The following is a 24,472-nucleotide window of genomic DNA, read 5'->3' on the forward strand; positions in this document are numbered from 1 at the left end:
TTTTAGTTGTGGGTCCTTCTAGTTGTGGCATGTGGGACGCCACCTCACCATGGCCTGACGAGTGGTTCCATGTCCGTGCCCAGGATCCAAACTGTGGAAACCCTGGACTGCCGAAGCAGAGCACACAAACTTAACCATTCGGCCGTGGGGCCGGCCCCCTGGATGAGTCTTTATGTCTAGGAGCTGGTTAACCCTGGGAGGGGCAGTCCCTCCAGGGTCAGGAAGCCCTCCTAGATGTCATATCATCAGAATACAGAAAATTAAAATTGGTTAATACACATATTCAAAAGTTCCAGGAATGAGAACATGGATATCTTTTACAGACCATTATTCTACCTACCACACGTCATTCATATTTGTTATGTTATTTTTTAACATTTTTCTACCTTTCTGGTTATAGTAATTGTGATTGTGAACGTTTTAACAGCATCTTAAAGTCCAATCTGAAACATCAGCTACAGGTTAAATTATCTTATATTAGTTCTGATTACTAATGCAGTGTTTTCATTTCTACACTGCTGTCCTGTGATTTTTTTCCCATTCTTAAATTTTATAATTATAGCATACATATAGAAATCGTGTGAGAGTGAATATGTGCTAATAATAAACAACAGAATGGTGAGCCCCTAGATACACGTCTTTCAGACCAAGAAATGGATGATTGCCTTACCCATGAGTGTCTGCTTTATATTGTATCATATTCTTCTATCCAAGAGGAAACTTTGGTATTTGAATTTCGTATTAACCATTGTTTTGATCATGTTTTAAATTCTCTGTATATCATGATTTTTTGACATCTTTGGAGTGTTTGTGGCTAGAGCAAGACTGCCCCTCCCAAGGCCAGCTACTTCCTAGCTTGGAGCATGCATTTCATATGCAAACCAACCAATTCAGAGCCCATGCTCCAACCACCTCCTTCATCTAACTCACACCAGTATTGCCCCTGCCCTGAATCAACCCAGAGCCAGGTAGCAGACAGCGAGGACACATCCAGTATGCCCCAGAGCCTGCTGGAATGACTCAAAGAGGCCAGTACCAAGCTGTATCCTGCTCTGCCTGCCTTCACTTGCAGAAACCCCAATAAAGATCCCTGGTTAGCTACATAAATTATATATTTGTGAATGTATATGTGGGTGTTTATATAATTATATAAGTATATATAATATTTTAATATATATGCATAACAAATTATTAAATTGTATATAAGGTGTAAATTAAAAGAGATCCATGATTTGACTAAATTGGAAACCCAAAATTTATGTATTAAAATGTGTATAGTAGTAACATATAATAAATTATAATGATATATATGAGAAATATGTAACATAATTTATATACTAAAAACTGTATACAACAAAAAGATAAAAAGTGCACCCCTTGGCTCTAGTGCCCCTACGATGTAACTTCTAAATTAACTTTACCATTTGCTAAAATGCATTTATTCACAAACTGTCATAGACTTTAATACTGACACTCAAATTACAGTTATACCTGGGGATTCCAGTACATTTAAACATTACACTCCCCTATAATCTTTAACAACTAAAAATAAAGGGAAAATAGGCGTACCTCACTTTAATTGTCGCCTTGCTTAAATTTCCCATAGGACCCATTTCCCTCAAATACCCCGTCTTGGACACAGACCCCCTGACATAATAATAAATTTAAATTAAGGTAAGTCTTTGACACTAATTGTCCTGATAAGACAAGACCCTCAAGGAACCCTTGTTAAAATAATTACTATGTCCCAATATGAGTAAAACAGGGCCTTCAAAGTTTAAAACTTATTATACAAACCTAAGTAATACAGAGGAGATCATCTCCACTCCTCCATTTACTAACCCAATTTTGCTTGTTCTTAAAACTGAAATAAGTAATAACTAAATAAATAATCCATTCCTTGGCTACTGGGGAACCCCTTGGGACTAACTGAATAAAGAGCAATAGTTTTAAACGGGGAAACTATGGCGTGTGAATTATTTTTCAATATACCTGTTTCAAAACACAAAAGAGAAAATCATAAAAGTAGCTACATCATTAGGAGCATGAAACATTTAATGTCTCTGAAGCACCCAAAGAAGTAAGATGCAACAAACATTAGCTACCATTATACTTTTACCACTAAATCTTAAAATTTAATATAAAACTAATGTAACCGAAAGAGTGTGCTTTTGGATTAGTAAATATTACTGGCACAGAAGAGTCTAGAAACTGACACAGGTATATAGAGGAATTTATTGTTTAATAAAGATGGAATTTCAAATCAGTAGTATATAGTTTACCAATAAATGAAACTATAACAATTGGCCATCTTACTGGAAGAAAACATTATTGCATGCACTACCCCACATCACATGTCAAAATACACTCTTTGAGGACTAAAGATTAAAAGGTCATTAAAAATAAAAAATTAGAAAACTAGGAGATCTGACTGTAATCTATAGTTTGAAGGGAATTTTTTTTTTTAACTTTCTTTTTTTTTTTTTAATTAATGTTATGATGGATTACAAGCTTGTGAAATTTCAGTTGTACATTTTTGTTAGTCATGTTGTGGGTACACCACTTCCCCCTCCGTACCCTCCCCCCACCCCCCCTTTTCCCTGGTAACCACCGATCAGATCTCCTTCTCAATATACTAATTTCCACCTATGAGTGGAGTCATATAGAGTTCGTCTTTCTCTGACTGACTTATTTCGCTTAACATAATGCCCTCGAGGTCCATCCACATTGTTGTGAATGGGCCAATTTCGTCTTTTTTTATGGCTGAGTAGTATTCCATTGTGTATATATACCACATCTTCTTTATCCAATCATCAGTTTCTGGGCATGTAGGCTGGTTCCACGTCTTGGCTATTGTAAATAATGCTGCAATGAACATAGGGGTGCAACGGACTCTTGAGATATCTGATATCAGGTTCTTAGGATAGATACCCAGTAATGGGATGGCTGGGTCATAGGGTATTTCTATTTTTAACTTTTTGAGAAATCTCCATACTGTTTTCCATAGTGGCTGTACCAGTTTGCATTCCCACCAACAGTGTATGAGGGTTCCTCTTTCTCCACAACCTCTCCAACATTTGTCGTTCTTGGTTTTGGATGTTTTTGCCAATCTAACAGGGGTAAGGTGATATCTTAGTGTAGTTTTGATTTGCATTTCCCTGATGATTAGCGATGATGAACATCTTTTCATGTGTCTATTGGCCATATTCATATCTTCTTTTGAGAAATGTCTGTTCATGTCCTCTGCCCATTTTTTGATCGGGTTGTTTGTTTTTTTGTTGTTAAGCAGTGTGAGTTCTTTGTATATTATGGAGATTAACCCTTTGTCGGATAAGTGGCTTGTAAATATTTTTTCCCAATTAGTGAGCTGTTTTTTTGTTTCAATTCTGTTTTCCCTTGCCTTGAAGAAGCTCTTTAGTCTGATGAAGTCCCATTTGTTTATTCTTTCTATTGTTTCCCTCAACTGAGGAGTTACAGTGTCCGAAAAGATTCTTTTGAAACTGATGTCAAAGAGTGTACTGCCTATATTCTCTTCCAAAAGACTTATTGTCTCAGGCCTAATCTTTAGGTCTTTGATCCATTTTGAGTTTATTTTGGTGTGTGGTGAAAAAGAATGGTCAATTTTCAATCTTTTGCATATGGCTGTCCAGTTTTCCCAGCACCATTTGTTGAAGAGACTTTCTTTTCTCCATTGTAGGCCCTCTGCTCCTTTGTCGAAGATTAGCTGTCCATAGATGTGTGGTTTTATCTCTGGGCTTTCAATTCTGTTCCATTGATCTGTGGACCTGTTTTTGTACCAGTACCATGCTGTTTTGATCACTGTAGCTTTGTAGTATGTTTTGAAATCGGGGATTGTGATTCCGCCGGCTTTGTTTTTCTTGCTCAGGATTGCTTTAGCAATTCGTGGTCTTTTGTTGCCCCATATGAATTTTAGGATTGTTTGTTCAATTTCTGTGAAGAATGTTCTTGGGATTCTGATTGGGATAGCATTGAATCTGTATATTGCTTTAGGTAGTATGGACATTTTAACTATGTTTATTCTTCCAATCCATGTGCAAGGAATGTTTTTCCATCTCTTTATGTCATCGCCTATTTCTTTCAAGAAAGTCTTGTAGTTTTCATTGTATAGATCCTTGAAGGGAATTTTTAAACAAAGCAGGAAACCCAGATTATTTTTTAAAAAATACTTCTTGGCTACATAAAAGTTAAATATTTTTTACAGCAACAGATAAAACATTCACGTAGCAAAATAGTTACCCATTTAATAGATGAATAAAACACATTTAATAATGGACATGAACAATTCTTGGTAAAATGTGCTAATAAGTCAGGATTTAAAAAGACCTTCATTAACTCCACAAAGGCCACCCACTGAAATCCACCGCAAACTTGATTACCAGAGAAAACTTCAGAACCATTCCTGAGTTGAGAATGTCTGGCATCAGTGGTACCTCACAATTTAGTACGGAGGCCCGGGACCGGATAGTAAGATAGAAAAAATTAAAAAACAGAAATACATATTTGAAGAAAAAACATAAAAGTTACAGAAAAATGTCATTACACTGAAAATGCAAAGGAGTCAATGATTACAGTTTAGCATGGTGTCCAACTAAAGAAAGAAAAATAAAGGTTAAATACGGGATTGATTGAATGGCGGAGATAGACCATCTCAGGGAATGGCAGCATATCATCACTGGAGAGTCATTGTCAGGGCTCTAGGAACCCGGAGAGGCTGGTAGAAAAGCTTCTAGCGAGCACGTGGCGGCGTGAAACCCCACCTGCGGACCCTCCCTTCTGACGTCGAAGGCCCGCGTTGGGCCTCCTCCCACCTCCAACCCCGCCCCCGAGTATGTAGCCCGCCCGTAGCCCCGCCCCCAGGCCGGCCTCCATCCTCCACCTGGGCCGCGGGGCCTGTTTCCGCCCCCAGCCCTGCGCCGAGGGACCCCGGGGCCCACCGGCACCCACGCGGGGAGAACTACGAGTTTTCTGCCGGAAATGGACGGACGTGATTGGCAGCCCGAGCCCTGGAGACCCGCCCCTTAAGGCCCGAGGCAGGAAGCGGAAGTCGCGTCACCTCTTCGCGCCATTTTTTTGCCCGGGACTGGGCACCTCCTGCAGCGGTCACGTCGGTCCTCGTGCGTTGTCTCCGTCCCCGGTGCTGCCCGTGGAGGGAGGGCCCTGGGCGCACGGAGGGCGTTAAAGGACAGGTGCGGCCCGGGACCCCAGGGGCTCCGTAGAGGGGCCGGGCCCCCGGCTCGTCCGCTTGGCCCCGCGCTGAGCCGGGGCGGGAAGGGCACCGTGCGGGGCGTTGGCGTCCCCTGCGCTGCCCTAGTCACAGCCTCCGAGTCACCTTCGAGACTTTTCCCCAGAAGGAGAAGCAGCTCCGCTGTGCGAGTCCCGTTTCTCAGGCGCCGCGCCCTCCTTTTCTCAGGACCTGCGCCCCCGCCGTGTGCCTGTGAGTCCAGGGGAAAGTGGGTCGGGGGCCTCTGCTGCTTTTCCTGGGCGACAGAACGTGTCACCGGAGAATTTGGCCTTGTCTTGACGCGTTCTCTAGTTTTCAACATTACGTAAGGGTAGAAAGATAAGACAGTTTCTTAGGTGTCAAGGGTGAGCATATATTTGTATATAATTATAAGCATATGTTCATCACAAGTTTTGCATCCAAAGAAAAGGAAAATACTCAGCTATCTCTTCATCAGAACTTCCTAGGCCCGTACGTCCCCACACAGCTTTTAAACAGGGGCTTCTAGGAGAAAAAGATGGAGACTTTATGACACTAGTTCTAGAATAATTCAGTTTACCATTAACAGGATATTTGCACTATGTTTTTTCCCCACGTTTTTCTTTTGTAACATCTTATACCTACAGAAAATTTGGATATCCAGTACAATATTCATTGTAGTAGATTCATTCATGTTTGCTCTCTCCGTAGATAAATACATTTTAGGGTAAGTATTTCCGAGTATGTTGAAATAAGTTGCAGACAAGCTACTTGGCCTTTGAATCCTTGGTAATCCATCTCCCAGTGGTAAGGATATACTAGTAAAACTACAATAGTTATTTGACCCAAGAATATTAAAAAGAATAATGTCATCAAATATCCACTCTATGTAAAAACTAAACTTCTCCACATTGTTCCAAAATATGTTTTTGCATCTAGGACTGAATCAAGGTTTATATATACCGACTGGTTATGTCTTTTAATCTTTGATCTACACAAGTCGTTATTGTTTATATTGGCTCTTTGAAGAATCGCACACATTCTTTTAGAAAGTAGCACATTTTGATATATGTTTTTATTTTTATGGTTTGTTTGAATGTTTACTCCATTTCTTGTATTTCCTGTCAACTGGTAATTGGGTTCAGAGCAGAGGTTGGCCAACTTTTTGTCCGAAAAAGTCAAGATAGTAAGGACTTGAATGCTTTGCAGGCCATGAAGGGTCAGAATTACTCAGCTCTGCCTTTGTAGTGGGCAAGCAGCCCCAGACCTAACTAAACAAATGGGCACAGCTGTGTTCCCACAAAGCTTTATTTACAAAAATAGGCCTTTAACCAAAGTGTGCCAACTCCTGGTGTAGAGACTTCAAAACATCATTTCAACAGACATTGTATTTGATGTGTACATCAAATTACATTCCATGGGGAAGAGAGAAATTTATGCCATCCCTCAGTTAGTGATGCTAACTTTGATTACTTAACGTGGTGATCCCCAGAGCACTCTGTTTTAAAGATAGACTTTTCCTTTTGAATAGAAAAGTAATGTGGGGTGATATTTTGTTGCTCAGACTATCTTGTTCCCCAACAACCTTTCTAACACTTGTCTTAGCATCTGTTAATCACCTGCAGTGAATAAACTTTTGTTTGTCACCTCACATTTATAGGGGTGTATTTTCAGGGTAAGCTTCTCAGATAAGTTTTCTAGGTCAAAGGGCAAATATACATTTACTTTAGCTGGATGTTATAAATTTCCTTCTAAAGATTTTGTGCCATTTGGTAATTTTTGAATCATCTTTATAAAAACGTCTAAATATGTGGAGAAACATAGGGAATAAATTTTAACTTCAAGGCACTTGTTTTCAGAAAGAATATCCTGTCCACTTTCATCCTGAGTAAAAATACGCAACTGTTTTTTCAGAAGCACAGTAGTTTGGTTTCTTTTGTGTGTATTTTATGTGATTCTTATTTGATTTTTAGGTTGCAATTCTGTTTTTGTGTTCTTTTTATTTGTGCATACTATAACATTTTTGTGAGGTATGGCAGTTGTCTGACAATCCACAAAATGGTCGTTGAATTTAATGAGCTAGGTTCTGTGCCAAGGACAGGGACACAGTGGCCATCCAAGTAGACACAGTACTGCCACCGTGGAGCTTCCAGTCTGTTTAGGACTACAGATGTTAAATAAATACTGGCAGGTTTGTGATATGGACATCACAATGGCTTAATGTGAGGTGATAATACATATTAGGAGGGATTGATATTTAAGTTGTGAACCAAAGGATGAGTCGGACTGATCTAGTACTAGGTTGTTGAGCTATTGTAAGGATTTGTAGAGTGGGTGAGAAAATTTCAGGTGAAGGGAACTTGATGAGCAAAATCCACTGTAGTTGAGACCTTGGTGTATTTGTTAAACTGAGGAAAGAGTGTTGGCAGAAGCAGGAGAGAGAGAGTGGTGGCAGACAGAATGGAAAGCAGGAACAGGACCAGGGGGAAGGTGCTAAAGCATGGAGACTTCTCAGATGTTTTAGGAAGAGAGTGATTTGAATCCATTACAACTTAAGTAGAACCCACTAACTCCTGCTTTGGGAATGGATGTCAGGAAAGATGACAGTGAAGGCGTGGAGTCAAGATAAAATCTTCTGATGAATAAGTTTTAAAACACAATCGTGGTACTTAGATGTCAATATTTGTTATGGAAATGAAAATAAATGAAATGATTTGAGAGGTTTGTAAAAGGTTAAAAGTGAAAGAATCCAGGCGTTTCCTTCATCTATGCGTTTACTAGAGTATATACCCCCACTTAATGTTTGAATGCTTGATTAGTGCTCAGTGAAAAAATTCAACCCAGGACAGTTCTTAGGAAACTTCTAATGTATTGGAGGAGGCAAACATCTATCCAAGAAAATAAATGTATTATTACAGGTTGATTATGGTTCTGGAGCTGAAGCAGAGGACAGTATTATTTTCTGTATATTTATATGGGAGTAGATGAAGGTAAGAGACTTGATAAATATTTAAGTTATAAAAAGACAAGGCATAGAAGTTAGTCACGTTGGACGGGGTACTAGTAGGAGATGGAGAAGGCATTCTGTATTCGGTTGATTACATTTCTAGGGTGACAGAGGGGAGAGCATCAAGAGTTACTCCCAGATTTGACAGTAGAAACCTTTTATTTGCTTGAGATAAATGCTATGGGAGGATTCTAAACATCAATGTATAATTGACAGGAAAAATAAGTCCTGTCTGTTCAAATGATGTGAATCAAGAGAAAATAGTGGAAAGTATGAATATGTTTTGATTTTATGAATAGCAGATTCATTCAAGGAATTCATCAGAAATAGTTGCTGAGCGTGTTAATAAACATGCTGTGGTTTTGCACTTCACCTTGAGATTCCTTCTACCCAAATTAGGCCTCCACTTCAGTGTAAGTAGTCTGACTTGATTCCTTATGGACACTGACCCATCTGGAGAGCTAGAATCCTTCCACAGGTGAAGGACCAGAAGACTCCTCTGGCATTGTGCGTTACTAGAACGCTCTGAAAAGTCTGTGAGACTTAGAAATATCCGTGTTACCTTCTCCATCTTCAACTTAGGAGTTTCAAAGAGCTAGCTGTGCCACAGTGAAACAAGTGATGAAAGTTCTGAACGTAAAAGTCAGTGAAGATGTGTAGCTACTGTTGGCTGAGGAGTTTATTAGAAAAACAACCTAAAAACCTGTTGCCAGTATCTTCGAAATTTGCATATATCCCTGCACATGTGTATCAAGATAAAAGTAAAAACTTTTCAGACCAGTATTATAGGAAAGAACCCTAAGTTGGAAACAACTTAAATGTGGATTAAGAGAAGAATAGACAACTTGTGCTATCCTTATACTATTGTAACTGCTGAAGGAAATGGAAGGAATCAATCAAAGGTAGATACAACAGTGTGGGTAAACTTCACAAAGATAATGTTGACTGAAAGAAGCCAAACCTCATTAGAGAAGGCATTTGTTATCTATTGATGAGACAAGTTATGAGAAATTTAGGACATAAAACAAAGCACATTTATTATCTCATCATTTCTTTGGGTCAGGAACACACTCTGCTCAGAATCTTTCTAGGTTGCAGTGAAGGAATTAGTTCAGTTGCTTTCTCTTCAGGCTTAATTAGGGAAGCTTAACCAGGGAAAAGTCTCATTCTGCAGTCACTCAGGTAATTTACAAAATTCGTTTCCTTGAAGCAGTAGGATTTCTTGGTGACTGCCAGCTGGAAACTATCCTGGGCTCCTAGAGGCCACATACCGTTTCTTTCCACGTGACCACTTACTTCATTAACCTGGCTCAGGGAGTGTGTGAAGCTCAGAGAAGGCCTAGACCCTGTCTGAAAGACTTCCACCTGATTGAGTCAGGCCCTCCAGTATAATTCCCCTGTTGATGAACTGAAATCAAGCTTATTATGTAGATCAGCATTTGAGTCCAAATTTCAATCGTCCAACAAGCGGTTATAGTCATCCCCAAGTCCATGAGCTAACATATTAAATCCAGACTAATAAGTATACTGTGTCAGTCAGTTGGCGCATTTAGTATTAAATTCCACCTCTTAGGCTAACAACCTTGGAATCCATTCTCGCATGTTCCCTAGTTTCTTCTGATACCTATTTGCAGAATTGGATTAATTTTGTTGTTTAAGCTATTATCTCCCACCTTATGTGGTATACCTGTTTCCTTGGATTCTGCACTAGTTGTGAGCCTAGAGACAACAGCAGGTGATTGTAGGGCTTGAGAATGAGCATTCATTCCAAGGCATCTGCTCCAAGTGAGATTATCAGAGTTGTCAAGCACAGGAAGGCTAGTCTCAGAAAGCAAACGTCAAGCTCTACTTCCCTGGTAAGCCAGGCTCAGAGTGTCTTGGGTGTTCAAGATTATAAATTTCATCTGGATCCAACTAGATGTCCCCATTTCAAGTTTCCTCTCTCATCTTTCCCTGATCAATGCCTTCAATTTCACATTAACAACTGTGTGAGAATGAATTTAACTGTGGTTGAACAATTAAATTTTGCGTTTGATTTTCAGCAATACCTTCTCCTGTGACGACAAGAGTTTAGTTTTTTAAGAGGTTAGTTTTTAAGAGCTGTCATGGAATCCCTCTGGTTCCCCACTTTGACTTGAACTCCAGGATAGCAGATCTGAGCTTGCCATTTTCTAGGCAACTACACTCAAAAAGAATCCATCCCTCATCACAACCATTATAATGATCTTTATTGCTGTAATTAAAAAAAAATTTTATTGTGGTAACATTGCTTCATAACATTTGGGTGTACATCATATTTCGATTTCTGTGTAGATTACATCATGTTTACCACCCAAAGACTAATTAGAATCTGTGACCACACATGTGCCTAATCACCGCTTCCATCCTCCTCCCTACCCGCTTCCCCTCTGGTAAGCACCAGTCTAATCTCTGTTTCTATGTTTGTTGTTGTTTTTATCCTCTACTTATGAGTGAGATGATATGGTATTTGACTTTCTCCCTCTGACTTATTTCACTTAGCATAATACCCTCAAGGACCATCCATGTTGTCAAATGGCCGGATTTCATAGTTTCTTATGGCTGAGTAGTACATTTGATTTCTGACCAATTAAAACGTATCTCCTCTCACCCTCCTTCCACCAATGAAAAATGGAATCAAGTACATCCATGGAGCCAACTTTATCATTCTTTTCTCTCTGTTCTTATAAGTGCCACCCTGCCTTCCACTTGCCCAGTGGTGCCAGTGGGCTATTTGCATTTGACACCAGTGGCCTTGAGGATTCTAGGGCAGCCCATGAATTGCCCGTACCTTGTACAGAGGTAGTGGCAAAGTGAAAGGGACTGGTGGGGGCTTTAATTCTGCCTCACCATATCACATCTTGTCTTGACATCAAAGTGCAAAGTCTTGGTCAGTAAACCTGTCAGGACGCCCACACCCTTCACTGATGTTGTGCTGTCTTCATACTATGATGACTTTTGGTGCACCGGCTTGCAGGGCAGTCCTGGAGGGTCATGTGATCATTCCTCAGGCCATGCAGACCCATGGCAAAATCTGCACCCAAGGCTCCTGGAGCTCCTGGCGTCCCACCCCTAGGTAGACAGTCACTAGAAATCTTTTGGATATTGGAATTTACCTTTTCAACTGTAATTTTATGAGATCTAAACACAAGTCAGTTACATCTGGTGAAAATACAGTATCCAGTGAATTCTGAAGACAATGTAAAGGATTTAAATATCTCAACTTTTATACTGCTTAGAACGTTAAAATATTTTGGATATGTTGCCTTAAATAAAATTATTAAAATTGATCTGAGTTTTTGGCTTTTTGTATTTCCTGAAAATTTTTAAACTATATAACACATTATGTTTCTAAACTACTTCTAGTTATTATTATGAACAGAGGAAAAATGAAATACTGTATTCACTTGACACAATTGACTTTCTCTTGAAGGAGTCTGGAGCCCTTTATCTTCTTCAAAATTCCTTTTTTTTTTTTCCTGTAAAAGATTAGCACCTGATCTAACATCTGTTGCCAATCTTTTCTTTTTCCCCCTCCCCAAAGCTCCCCCAGTACATGGTTGTATATTGAAGTTGTCAGTGCCTCTGGTAGAGTGCAATGTGGGACACCACCTCAGCATGGCCTGATGAGCGGTGCCATGTCCACACCCAGGATCTGAACTGGCAAAACCCTGGGCCACCAAAGCAGAGTGTACGAACTTAACCACTTGGCCATGGGGCTGGCCCCCTCAAAATTCTTATCTCTGGCTTTTTCTGTAAGTCTTTCAGAAAATAATTAAGTTCTGTCCCTGTGCTAGGAAGTGAGAAAAGATAAATAATGTATACAGAAAAGGTCTAATACCTTAAAGATCCAATATTCCTATGGAAATAGGTAGATGATAAACCAATGATTAATCAGTCCAAAAGCAAGATATGAAAAATCAAGCAGGTAGGAAAATAATGAGTATCCTACATTTGTGCCAAACACACAGGCACAAATATTCTGGGGAAGATAATGGCAGAAAAGGGAAAAAAATAGTCATTAGCTATTCCAACTTTGACACAAAAAGATTAGAGAAGCAATGTCAAGATTTTTACCAAAAACTCAGAACACACTTCAAGTATGGGGCAACTTCAAGACCATCTTGGTTGGGAACGCTCAAACATGTCTGCTCTATCCCTCACCTGTGCTGAGGGGAAGTTGCCAGATCAGGCTTTCTCCAACAACTCTATTTTATGGGTCTGTCTATATATGCATCTTCTCAGAGAACCACCTTTGCATATTGTCAGTTGTTTTGTTTTGCTTTTATTTGTATTCATTTCCTCAGATTTTGTGTTCATTTGAGATCTTTTAACCTCATGTGATTTAAAAATTTTTTCTTTAAAATAACTTACACTCTTTATTAAATCAAAAACAGAAGAGCAGTCTAAATGGTAATCTACACAATGGTACTGTAATGACAAACATGGAAAGTTCTGCAGTGTATTATCCGTAAACCAAATCCAGCTTCACAATAACCCGTCCACGATTGTGAGGCCTGAAGTCCTGTACATAAAGTCTCTGTTGTCTGACATTAGGATCTGCTTTCTTTAGGAGAGTTTTTCACATCATGGGCAGCATTATGTGTCTTTTACCAGTGTCTTTGTTGCCCTGAAGTATCAGAGTAACATACAGTCACAGGAAAAAAACAGCTGTTTGCTAGTTGAGATTTTATTTAATAATACAGTTCTCAGACTGTGGGACTTTGATGAAGCCCATAAATGTGTTTGGTTTGATGGCAACTATACAGAATGTTTTCTCTTGTGATACAGTAACATAGAAGTACACAGATTTAAGTATTAGGTAAATGACATGGAAATTGCACATACTTGTGTAGTCATCAGCCCAAACAAGATGTAGAACATATTCATCTTCCCCAAAAGCCGTCTTGCTCCTTCCAGTCCATTCCCTGTACCTATTTCACAGACAAGCACTTTATGATTTCAACAGGTACTACAGTATTTTGTATGCATATATTAGTTTGCTCATCATTTTCAAATCCATATCTTAGCTGATTTTTCTCTATTTAGAGAAGCAATATGAGAGAAAGATGTTTAAATCTCCCACTAGAATTGACTTAAGACTCTATTTCTCCTGTATTTCTGTCAAGTGTTGCTTTACATATTTTGTAACAATGTTTTTTAGATGGATCCACATTTTAACTTTTTGTATTTTGAAGAATCTGAATGTTTTATCTGAATTAACTCTATCTGTAGAAATGCTTTTTGACTTAAACTCTATATTGTCCGACATTAGGATCTGCATTTTGTAGGAGACTTTTTGCATATCGTGAGCAGCATTGTCTTTCAGTTACCAGTGTTCCCCTAGTATCTGACATAGAGCCCTGCTCACTGAGGACACCCAGTGATTTTTTTTTTTAATTTTATTATTTTCCTTTTTCTCCCCAAAGCCCCCCAGTACATAGTTGTATATTCTTCGTTGTGGGTCCTTCTAGTTGTGGCATGTGGGACGCTGCCTCAGCATGGTTTGATGAGCAGTGCCATGTCCGCGCCCAGGATTCGAACCAACGAAACACTGGGCCGCCTGCAGCGGAGCGCAGGAACTTAACCACTCGGCCACGGGGCCAGCCCCAACACCCAGTGATTTTTGACTAACAGATAACTGAGATCCTTCTCAAGGTTTTTAATGTGTGATACCTAGGTATAACAAAATAAGTAGATCTTAGGTTGCTTGATGTAGTACAGAATCCTCCAGGGGATATAATTAAACATACATCTTAAAGGCAAAGGACAACAAAAACATAAATGTGCTCTGGTGCTGCAGTTGCTACTGCCACATCTTGATACCCAAACTAGGGACTTTCTGTCTATCAAAATCTCCCCATTTTGAGCATGTTCTCAAAATCCATCTGAAAAACACACCTGCCAAGATAAAGTAAAATTTAAAACTGAATGGGGTAACCACAGAAATTCCAAACTATCCAGTAATTTCCCCAGTGAGTTTCACCCAAAAGAATCAAATGCAGGAAATTCAAAAAGATATATGCACACCCATATTCATAGCTGCATTATTCACAGTAGCCAAAAGGTGGAAGCCACCCAAGTCCATCAATGGATGAGTGGATACACAAAATGTGTATACATAAAATGGAATATTATTAAGCCTTTAAAAAGTAAAATTCTGTCACATGCTGAAATGGATGAACCTTGAAGACATTCTATGTGAAATAAGTCAGACACAAAAAGGTAAATAGTGTATGATTCCACTTACGTAAGGTAACTGGAAGAGTCTACATCATAGATACAGAGACAGAAAGAATGATGGTTGCCAGGGGCTGGGGGAAGGAGCTATGCCAAGTTAATTTTTATTAAGTACCAAGTATCAATTTTGGGTGATGAAGTTCTGGAGATGGTTGCACAACCAGTGTATTTAATCCCACTGAACTGCCCACTTAAAAAGATTGAGTAAATTTTATGTGGTATATATTTTATTGCAATGAAAAATTGTGAATGGAGGGTTATTAGTATTGTTTAATGGAGCCTCCCAAAATCACAGATCTGAGGGAAAAGAAATTCAAACCTGGCTTGGCTGGCGGTGCATCTCATGGAGACCCAGCTCAATAAATTTAACCCACTCATAAATAGAAGGACCTTAACGTGGTTTTTATTAGTAATATTAAACTTATACATCTGAGTCATGTATTCAAAACACATAAATCAACTTGCAAATAAAAAGGTTTTAAAAGGGTAAATTTTAAAATTACTACTAGGGGCTGGCTCTGTGGCTGAGTGGTTAAGTTCGCGCGCTCCGCTTCGGCGGCCCAGGGTTCAGATCCTGGGTGCGGACATGGCACCTCTCACTAGGCCATGTTGAGACAGCGTCCCACATGCCACAACTAGAAGGACCCACAACTAAAATATACAACTACGTACTGGGGGGATTTGGGCAGGAAAAAAAAAAAAAGATTGGCAACAGTTGTTAGCTCAGGTGCCAATCTTTAAAAATAAATTTTAAAAAAAAGAACAGGCCAGAGCTGCAGTGACTGCAGTGGTTCCCAAAAGTCCAAGGAACAATGCCAATGGGAAACCCAATGGATGGCACCACTGGCGGCTGACATGGACCGTCAGGACCAAAGTCTTCTGGGATAGGAAAGGCTAATGTGAAGCCTGAATGCCACAGGCAAAGCTGCAGGACAATCACACCTGTCCCCATGATGATTACTCAGTTTGTCCCACAGCAAGGCAATCATGCAGTCTCCCCTGGTGTGTCCACTTAAGGAGGTGACCAGTTTTTGTCATAAGATAGTGCTTTCAGTTCAGTCTTTGAACTGCACCAAGCACTTCTCCAGAGGGGTATCCACGTCCCCAGCACACATACCCTCTCCCAAGAAGGGGAGGCTGTCCCACTTCTAAGCCTGTTTAGTGGCTCCTCTAATATGGACTTATTTCTAGGACTCTGCCCGTGTGCTGCTCAGAAGTTGAATAAAGGTCACTACTGTAGTCACCAGGCCCAGTACACTTAGTAGGAGAGAAAAGTTCTTAAGAATTAAATGAAAAAATGTTACAGGATTTTAGGGTAGCAACTAAAGTAAAAATTAGTGGATTATATAAATTTCAATCATCAACAGTAAAATCATTTGTCTGGGGGCTGGCCCGGTGGTGTAGTGGTTAAGTTTGAACATTCCACTTTGGCAGCCCGGGGTTCGCCAGTTCGGATCCCAGGTGCGGACGTGGCACTGCTTGGCAAGCCATGCTGTGGTAAGAGTCCCATATATAAAGCAGAGGAAGATGGGCATGGATGTTAGCCCAGGGCTAATCTTCCTCAAAAAAAAAAAAAATTTAAAAATCATTTATCTGAAAACAAATAGGGAAGAAAAATGAGTTAAATATTGAAAAACGAAATGCTAGACATAAATCCAAATTTACTAGTGATTTATGAACTATAAGTTCCAAGTGGAAAAAAAGGGATTACAAAAACTATTTCAAATACTTAGATATTTTAAAACTCTACATTAAGTATGTATAAAAGGAGATATTTAAAAACTAAGAGTAAAATAAATTAAGGAAAGCCATGCTGATGTACCTACTTATCGATGAGCCTCATTAGTAAGTAGGACAGCAGGGATCCTTATTCACCCCCGTCTCACCCATATCCTGAGGAAACTTCTGAAGAGATGTCATGACTAGGTTGCAGACACTCTTGTCTTCACACCCAGCCTGGCCACCATTGTTCCTCCTCTTGCAGAAAGCCATGTCTCTATCAACATGACATTCTCATTTCAAAACTTTTGGACCTGTAGTTTGATTATTCTCTTCCAAAGTTTTGAGTTATCTTGTCACTATTTCATGAATATTGGCAGAAGACCTGAGACACTGAAGTCAGAGACAAAGTATTTATTAAAATATGGTATATCCAGCAGCATAAGAATCAGTATGTTTTTACTGGTTACCTTCATCCCTGAGTGTCTCAGGTGACTCAAAGGGACCACAGATGTCTGCATATTGGATTGTGTTACAGAACAGGAAGGCTAAGGTTGTGGGACCTACTTTATTTCAAGTAGTAAACAAGCCGGCTCTTCATCTCAATGGGAGAGATGATCTCCTCTCTCATGGTTCCTCATTGCAAACACACTTGTAAGACATGGCCCGGGGAAGAGTGGTCAGGGTCTTGCATTCCTCACATATTCAACAAGATAAGCGGGAGCAAGAGAAGAAGGTGCACAGGTATTTCCTGTTCAGGATTTGCTAAGCTTGATTTGGATTCTCATTACAATGCTTTGATTAAGCCTCAAGAAAGTCTCAGCAAGCAGCTGCAGCCTTGATGGCCATCCATGATGCAACAAGGCTGCTCAAGCATCAGAACTAATGAATTTGTATCACTGACACTGCAGTGAGGTTGTGCTTGTCTGTGTCTGCAGACAAAGTTCACAATCAGAAACTGCCAGTGATGGCATCACACACAGCAGATTATCAGGACCAGCCATACTTGCATGAGTTTATTTTCACAGCATAAACTGTGAAATAGAATAACAAAGAAACAGGCCACATCACCAGCAGCAGCTGTTGTTTGAGCTGGAAAGAGGACATGATTGTTATGCAAGGCTATGGTGCCAGACATAGGGGTGAAAGAGAACATTCATTGTTCTCACCCTCTTTGTGCTCGACCCAAGGTTAAAGTTTCTCCCCAGGTGCTAAGGTGGTGTTCTCTCACAGGTATGGAATCACAGTGTCTCCCAATAGTAGGTAAAACTTGACCTTTTCTAAACTCTTTCCTTGCTTGACACTGACCATCTATCCAAAAGGATCAAGTGTGAGAGAAGGACAAAAGCATTTTCAGATAACTTACAGACACATCATAACCCCCATCTTGGCCAGCATGAGGCACTGTACATGGACTCTATTGAGCAATGAAGTGATTCAAGCGGTCACTATCTTCACAATCTTAAACTAGGTCAATAACAAGAGAATCCAGGAAATCTGGCAGGCTCCCTTTTGGCAAGGCTGCAACCTGGAAGGTGTAGAAACTATACCAGCTTAGCATTGCTATCAGAGGAATGAAAGTCATAGCATTCCCAAAAGTGATCAGAACAGAATGGGACATGTTCAAAATCCACAAATAAATTTGTGGAACTCTACAAATTTCTTACATTTAACGGCTTCAGTATGAGTTCTTTCATGGTGGGTTATAGGATATTCTGATTGCCTTCCCACATTGCTTAACTTCCTGGTGCATCTCATTAGTGTTAGTTCTTTCATGTGTTTGAAGCAAACACAGACACTCGTAGGCTTTTCCACGTTCCTCACATTCACAGGGCTTCTCTCCATTGTGAGTTCTTACATGTTTACTAAGGAGTGAGGACCAAGTGAAGTCTTTCCCACATTGCTTACATTGATAGGGTTTCTCTCCAGCGTGAATTCTTACATGTTCAGTTAGTCTTGAGGAAATAGTGAAGGCTTTTCCACAGTGCTTACATTCCTAGGGTTTCTCTGCAGGGTGAGTTCCTATATGGATGCAAAATGTTGAGGAATACAAAAATGCTTTTCCACATATCTTACACTCAAATGGCTTCTCTCCAGTTTGAGTTCTCAAATGTGTACTTAGATATGAGGAAGTAGTAAAGAATTTCCCACACTCACTACATTCAAAGGTTTCTCTCCAGCATGAATACTTAGATGTCTCCTTAGCCTTGTTGAAAAAGTGCACACTTTCTCACACTGCTTAACATTTGTGGGGTTTCTCTCCAGCGTGAATTCTTGCATGTGCAGTTAGGCTTGAGGAAACACTGAAGGCTTGCCCACATTTCATACATTCACAGGGTTTCTCTCCAGTGTGAATTCACTTATGTTAAGTGTGAATGCCTAATAAAGGCTTTCCCACGTTTGTTGCATTTATAGGGTTTCTCTCCTGTATGAATTCTTACATGTTGACGGAGATTTGATTTAAAAGTGAAGGCTTTCCTGCATTTCCTATTCATAGGGTTTCTCTCCAGTGTGAGTACACAAGTCACTGGTAAGAATGAAGAACTGACAAATGCTTTCCCACACATTTTACACTCAAAAGGCTTCTCTCTAGACTGAGTTTTTATATGCCTCGTAAGGCTTGAGGATGCAGTGTAGGCTTTTCCACATTCCTTAAATTTATAACATTTCTCAGCATGTGAGTTTGCACACGTACACCAAGGATTGTGGAGTGAGTAAAAGCTGTCCCACATTCCTTCCATCCATAGAGTTTTCCTCTATTGTGACTTCTCATTTGTGCCTGAAGGTAAGACTGATTAACAAAGGCTTTCCCACTGCCACAGCATTCAAAGGCTTTCTCTTGCATGCTAGTTTTCCAGGACACAATATTTGCAGTCAGGCTGACAGCTTTTTCATGATTAAACACAGAAATTTTCTCTCCAGTAGAGCTTTTCTTGTGCAGAGTAAGGAAGCTTTTTCCATACTGATTACCCTCATAACTGTTCTCTCCATTTTGAGTTCTCCTGTGAGTCCTGAGGCATGAATGTTCACTGAAGTCCCTTCCATATTCCTTACACTCACAGAGTTCCCATTCATTATGGCTTCTTTCTTGTTGATGAATGAGGATTAAAAGATTTCTCAGACTCATTAATTGATCCTATTCATCTCAAAACTGAAACATCATTACAGTGTTGATTTGATTTTCACCATTTTCATTACATTTACACAACTGCCTACCCTGTTGATTTCTTTCAAGTTGAATGATAGAATCCTTCTGCCTAAATGATGTGTGATCTTTCTGATGATAAAAGACTCCTGTACAGTTTCGTGGAATTGTCTTAAAAATCTATGTATTGTTATACAGCATACTGTTTTAGTAGCTTTCAACTGTGTCATCTGCGTAGAAAGAGCTAATTTATCATGTTGCAAATAAGTACCAAAAGAAACCCAGGAACATGTAACCTCCTAATAGATCCCAAGAGATCCAGCTCAGGGCATTCCAGTGTGTACAAGTTAACTGTATGGTACGTTGCAAAAGCTCTTTCAACACCAACTGTGGTTGCACTATCTCCTCTCCCTCAGGTCATGTCTGTAGCTTTCCATGGTGGTCCTTAAATCCAGCTGACTGAGATGAAAGTCTGGTTTACAGATGAGTCTGCATAGTAAGCCAGTGCCACCTGAAGGTGTAGAGTTGAAGCTATCTTTACTGAAGAGATGACCCTTAAAGACAATAGTGATTAAAAATCTTCCAAGTGGCAGAACTTCAACAGTACATTTAACTGCCCACTGGGTCTGCAGTGAGAAACGGTCACGTGTATGGATAAATACTGATTCATGAATGGTTGACAGTTCTTTGGCTGGATAGTCAAAGATGTGGATGGAACAAGATGGGAAGGTTGATGACAAGGAACTATGGTAAACAGTATATGAATGGACATTTCTGAATGGACACAGACTGTTAAGTTATTTGTGCCCTATGTGAATGTCCACCAAAGGCAATCCACTGTAAATGAGACTACTAATAATCAGGTGGACAAAATGATTTAGTCTGTAGGTGTCAGTTATTTTTCCAGCCACCACAGTGCTTGCTCAATGGGCCCATGAACAAAATGGCCATGGTAGCAGGGATTAAGCCTATGTGTGGGTTCAACGGTATGGACTTCCCCTTTCCAGGAATGACCTAGCTAACACTACTGCTGTGTGCCTAATGTACTAAAAGCAGAAATGAACACTGAGTGTCCAATATGGCACCATTCCCTGGAGTGGACCCGTCAACCATCTGGTGGCAGGGTGATTATACTGGATTTCCTCTATCATGGAGGTGGCAAAGATTCATCCTCACTGGAATAGATTCATGCTCTGGATATAGATTTGCCTTTCTGCTAGTAGTTTCTACTTGTACCACCATCCACGGACTTGAAAAATGTTTTACCTGTAGTCATGGCAATCACACATCATTGCATCTCATCAAGAAACACACTGTATTTTAAATAAAGTGCAACTATGGCAGCATGTTCACGGAATCAGCTGGTCTAGTCTTATCACATATCCCCATCACTCAAAAGGAGCTGATATAAATAAAAAGGTGGAATTGCTTAGTGAAAATCCCAATTCACGTGCCAGTTGGGAAACCACCCTATGAAAGAATGATATTCCATCTCACAGGACACAGTATATGCTCTGAATCAGATAGCCTTACATGGTACTGTCTCTCCACAGCCAGAATACACGGGTCCAGAAATTGATGGGTAAATATGGGAGTGGCTCCTCGACAGAATTTTTGCTTGAATCCCAGCAACTTAGAGCACTGCAGGTTTGGAGAGCTTAGTTTCTAATGTAGAATGCTTCCCAGAGGGGGCACAACTATGGTTCCACCAAAATGGAAGATGAGATTGCCACCTGGCCATTTTGGGCTTCATATACCACTAGACCAGATGCAAAAAAGGGGGTTTGTCTACTGCCTGGAGCAATTGGTCTCTATTACCAAAGGGAAATTAGGTTACCGTGGTACAATTGAGGCAAGGAGGATGAACCTAGAACCTCCTAGCAGTTGCATACTCAACAGAAAGAGGTAATAGAAAATTACAACTAGAAAAAGGCTAGACAATGAAGGACTTGGACTCTCTGAGAATAAAGATTTGGGTCACTCCCCCAGATGCACAACCCAGACCAGCTAAGGTTCTCACCAAGGGCAAGGAAACTGGAACCGGATGTTGAAGTAACCTGTGGATATCAACCACAATCAAGAGACCGATTAAACTAACGATTCACTTCTATCTCCTCCCCATTTTTATTTTATATACAAGTTATTAGTGGTTAACATTACAATTTAGTCTGTGGGAAACAGAATATTCAGTATGACTGTGATGAAATTTGAGGAATTCAATTTTTTCACCATGTCTTAATCAACCATTGAAGCACTCAGAGCAATATGTCCTCTCATAAATCAACAGATGAAGGAATAACTTCATCTGGTAATTAAAATTCTCTCAATCTTACCTTGTATAAAACTCTCAAGTCCTTTCATTCCATTTCTTTGCCATAATAATCATCCAGTTGTAGGGTACAAACACTGTGTTTTCAAACTTATTCATCATAAGCGTCTACGTTGAGTCCATGCCTTCACACTCACATTTCCTGAAGATCATTCTCACACTAGGAGTTTGTGCATTCTATTTAAGTTGTAAGTAGATTCAAATTACTTTCTTAAAATATTTCATAAGTTTCCTATGGTCTTAGAAGAGAGTTCAGAGTACGTAATTCCCCGGTCCTGGCCCTGTTCTCCATTTTACCTCCCACCATTGTCTCGTTCTGCTCTGCTTCAGCAATCCCTCTTTCCTCAGTTTAGGAAACACACTAAACTCTCAATGCTCTTAGTTTTACAGAGTAGATAGTCGATTACATTATTTTAAATTTTCTGGGGGGAAATAACAATATTGTAGTTTTATTAGCACAATGTCTTTACCTTTAGGAGCTGCATTACCAAGTATTTAAAGGTCAAGTATCATGTCTGCAATTTATTTTCAACTTAGTCTCTCAAATAGTTTACCAAAATATGGATATTTATTTATCTAGAGAGCAAACATGCAAAATGCTAAAAAAGGGTCAATCTACTTCACTTTAGGTTTAAGATTTTTCAAACAAAAGTTTGGGAAAAATTATACTTAGTCCAAACATCCTGTTTACGGGAAGTTCAATTATTCTAGAACTAGGGGGAGAAAAAAAAAAAAAGCCCCCATCTGTTTTTTCTGGGAGGCTCACATTTTGAAGTTTTGTGGGAAGGAACAGGCTTAGAAAATTCAGATGAAGAGAGAGGTGAGTAATCTTGTTTCTCTTTAGTGGACAGACTACGGTCTAAATATGCTAACATTTCCATACAGAAATAAACCATAGACATCTAAGAAAGTATATCACATTTCTAACTGAACATGTGTCAAAAATAAAGACCGTGCAACGTCAAAGCCAAATTCTCAGATGAAACATTCTTCCGCATACGAAAGGAAACAGAGGCGTCTGGAACCACCCTTCCCGGCGCTCACAGGAGACGCCTGAAGCGCCAGGTGCGTGAGGACGCGGACACAGACCGCAGTCAACCCGCCAGAAAGGCGGAAATCCTCTTCCTCCTGCAGGAAAGTCACAAGGCTGCTGTGGAGCCTCTGAAAGAGGAGCACAGAGGATGACGCGACCCCACAGAAGCGCCCTCACCCCACTGCAGATCCGGCTCCTCCCGGGGCACGACGGCCGAGCAGCGTCTAAGACCTGGCCCTGCCGGGAGGCCCCGCAGCCCCGGCGGAAGCGAGCGGCGCGCGCCAGGCCCCTCTGAGCAGGCCCCGGGCGGCCGCCTAAGCCCGTCCCGTGACTCCCTCTTCCGCCCGCTTCCCCCTCCTTCGCGCCCACCTCGCCGACCCCGAGCTGCGCTGGACCACAGCTGACAGGAACAGCTTCAATATGCACCGCGGTAGGAGCCGCCGGAACCGCGGCGAATTGTGACGTCACTTCCGCTTCCTGTCGGGAGCGGGGTTGGGAAGGGGCGGGGCTCCGGCGCTGGAGCAGTCGGCTCCGCTCGGCAACCTCAGAGCGGGAGTTTCTGGGTGCGGATGGGCCTCGGCTAGGCTCGGCGTCGGGGTTGGGGCCCGAATCAGCCCCAGGGCCAAGGTGGAGGATGGAACCAGCCCTGTGGGCGGAGCTACGGGCGGAGGACGTGGCCGACCCCGGAGGGCGGGGCTGGAGGTGGGAGGAGACCCAGCGCGCGTTTGGACGCGGCATAGTCAAGCCTGAAGGGCGAGGCTGCGGGTGGAGACCCAGCCTACAGCGAGCACATCAGAAGGTTTTCTCCCTTTTCTCCCCTCGTTCCGAGAGGCCTTACAGTGATTCTCCCGTATTGATAATCCTGCCAATGCGTGAAGTGGTCTGTCGCCTCCAAGCAATCCTGTCTTTAGGCTTTTATTTGAAATAGATACCGTGCTAATCTCTAAACTCTAAAATTGATTCCTTTGGATTTTCAATATAATATTTTCTGCAAATCTTTTTTGTTTCCTCTACTAGTATGTATTTCTCGTTTTATTTATTTTTGAAATGGCACTGATACGGGGCCTTCTTAGCTTATTCAGGAGTAGATCGAAAGTTTCGCTGGTAATCATGTTTCCTGTGGTTTTCAGTGGATGGCCTTTATGGAGTTAATAAAGATTTTAAAACTGATTTAATAACACATTTTATCAAGAGTTGTTTGTGTGCGTTATCAAATGTGTTTTATGCATCTATTGATAAGAATTTTACTAGATGTCGCCTGAAATAAAGAGTCTAGGTGGTATTAGTGGAGTTTATTCAACAATCAGTGCGAAGAGTCTGAACCCCAGGAAAACATTTCAACAGAGTGAGTTGATGGAACTGCTCCAAGGTGTGTGAGTTTAAGTGCAGCTTATATCTCGTTCACAAAACAGTGCATGTGCAGAGGAGAGGAAAAGAAAAGAAAAACCTGACGACTAGAATTCATATATGTTAAAAAAAAAAGAAAAAAAGGATAGAGTACACCTGAGCTTTCCGTAGATTATACACTGAAGCTAACATAAATAAGGATGTCTTGGTTATACATCAAACAAGTTCAGAGATGCTGATATTATCTGTGTGTGGAGTGAGGCAGGGACTCCATCTCTAAAAAATGCAACTGGGAAATGTGAGAGTGAGGTACCCGTTTATCCCTTCCTGTTGTGGATCTGTCCAGCTGGCACTTTCAGTCGTGAGATGTGGGGTCGCGAGGTCGTTTGACACAGGCTGAAGATGGCCTGCAC

General features: G+C 40.7%; 1 long non-coding RNA gene across 2 annotated transcripts; it reads left to right on the plus strand.

The window, feature by feature from the left end:
• The first annotated feature begins 1,964 nt into the window (after nt 1-1,964).
• On the plus strand, nt 1,965-23,897 carry LOC139041282 (uncharacterized). 2 transcript variants are annotated; one of them, XR_011496129.1, is made up of 2 exons: nt 1,965-5,455; nt 22,685-23,897. It is a non-coding gene; the product is annotated as an uncharacterized lncRNA (long non-coding RNA). The 2 variants fall into 2 exon arrangements; XR_011496128.1 differs by having other exon boundaries at nt 22,814-23,897.
• Nucleotides 23,898-24,472: the final 575 nt, after the last annotated feature.

The sequence above is a fragment of the Equus asinus genome, chromosome 20 (genome assembly GCF_041296235.1).
Source record: "Equus asinus isolate D_3611 breed Donkey chromosome 20, EquAss-T2T_v2, whole genome shotgun sequence".
Classification (NCBI taxonomy): domain Eukaryota; kingdom Metazoa; phylum Chordata; class Mammalia; order Perissodactyla; family Equidae; genus Equus; species Equus asinus.